The following is a 1826-nucleotide window of genomic DNA, read 5'->3' as shown; positions in this document are numbered from 1 at the left end:
CGTGGACACTCTCCACAGACTTTAACCTATTTAAGGCAAAGTCGTTGTTTTCCTCATAGTTTGCCTCACTGCAGTGCACTTTCTGTGTCTGCTGCTATTTTCCCTCCTGTAATAAATACTATCGTGCTTTACCTACTTTAGTTGAGGAACAAAATTCAAGTCAGAAACAGATTCAGCCACACAATTCAGTTCACACGTGCTACAATGTTTTTCAGCACTCCCTGGTGGTCTAGTGGTTAGGATTCGGCGCTCTCACCGCCGCGGCCCGGGTTCGATTCCCGGGCAGGGAAGGAAACTTTTGCTTACTTTTTTCACTTCTATGGTTGATTCTGGCCAGGGAAATATTCTTTATTTTTCATTGTGTTTTTAATTGTAGAGGAACACATTTTTTTAAATTTAAAAAATGGAACTGTTTTATTACATGTATTTCTTCTTCAATTTAAGTGTCACCAGTTATAACCTAACATTCCACACAGACACACTGACAGAAGAGTGGGGCGCTGGTTCACCAAGCTGATGATTGGCTTAGTAGATTCAGGAGACTTTCACCGAGAACCTTTAGTGCTGACTAGTGTGAAACTATTAAAGTTTGTTATTGAAGCAGAATCCATAATAATAGCAAATGACACAGGATAACGTTTAAACAAGATGAAAGACAATGTAAACAGGGTTCAATATTAGCAATAGCTCACATATAGCACATTATTTTTATGAATAGAAAATTAGCGCTCGATCTCCTCCCGGGCCCAAAAATGTCATCACCACTTCAATTCTGTATCACAGTGCACCATTCATTAATTTTAGCTTCTTCTGTTTGGTCTCTTCGAAATCCTTCTGTGTTCACACTCACTCCACCCTATTTGACTGTCTTATTTCCCTCTGGCTGTCCTACCATACATAATTCTTCTTTCTTATTCACTTCAAGGCTCAATTTAGTAGGAGGTTTCTTTAAAGTCTCCTCACCTTTCCCAATAATATGGACAGCATTTGTTTTCTCTTCTCCTCTTTCTTCATCTTCTCTTGTCCTTTCATTCAATTCATCTATGCCTATTCTTTCCTCTGCATTAGTTTCACATGTTGCATCACACACGTCATGATCTGTAAGGCTTTTGTTAGATAAAGGAGTAAAGAATTTCATCATAAACTCATGCTGTCCCCTTGATTTAGACCCTTTATAAGCATTAGACATATGTTTAGTAGCCAACAGATATAGATTCTCGATTTACAATAGATACATTTTCTAAAGAATTATCAAAATTAGAACAAAAGAGTTCAATCAAGTTTTGTTGGTAATATAGATTAAGAAAACCAGGACAAGAGAAAGAATAAGACAATGGAAGGTGAAAATAAGCTGCCCCTTTGGCTGCAGAAGCAGGCAGATAAGAGCAAATAAAACAATTTTCACCTTACATAACCTTAACGTATTCAGATAACATTTTATAATACACATTATAGCTATAAATATTCTCATCTTGTGGAAAGTGACATTTTCATTTAAGATGGAGGGATAGTCACAGAAGCAACAGTAATATTATTTAAATGGAACTTTTCGGACGGTGGATTATATAGGGTAATGGGGCTCCTGAGAAATACGCAGTGGGTGTTTGCTATTGAAAAATTAGGATTGCGGTGCATAAGGGTAGGGAGAGCCACCCTCCTCCCCAACGTGTGGATAACCACTGATAAACTAAAGCAGCATTCCTTTGCACACGCCAACAGTGTATGTTATATACATCATTTACAGTAACAAAAAACACGCTTGTTCCTCCGCTGAAACAGTCACTTCAGTTTAATCCTGAAATCCTTAGCCAACACGTGTTTTGTTG

General features: G+C 37.8%; 1 non-coding gene across 1 annotated transcript; it reads left to right on the top strand.

Moving 5' to 3' along the window:
* The first annotated feature begins 218 nt into the window (after positions 1 to 218).
* On the top strand, positions 219 to 290 carry TRNAE-CUC (transfer RNA glutamic acid (anticodon CUC)). The gene has a single exon. It is a non-coding gene; the product is annotated as a tRNA-Glu (tRNA).
* The last annotated feature ends 1536 nt before the right edge of the window (positions 291 to 1826 follow it).

The sequence above is a fragment of the Triturus cristatus genome, chromosome 4_1 (assembly GCF_964204655.1).
Source record: "Triturus cristatus chromosome 4_1, aTriCri1.1, whole genome shotgun sequence".
In the NCBI taxonomy this organism is placed as follows: Eukaryota; Metazoa; Chordata; class Amphibia; order Caudata; family Salamandridae; genus Triturus; species Triturus cristatus.
This window is presented reverse-complemented; position numbering and strand designations above follow the sequence as displayed.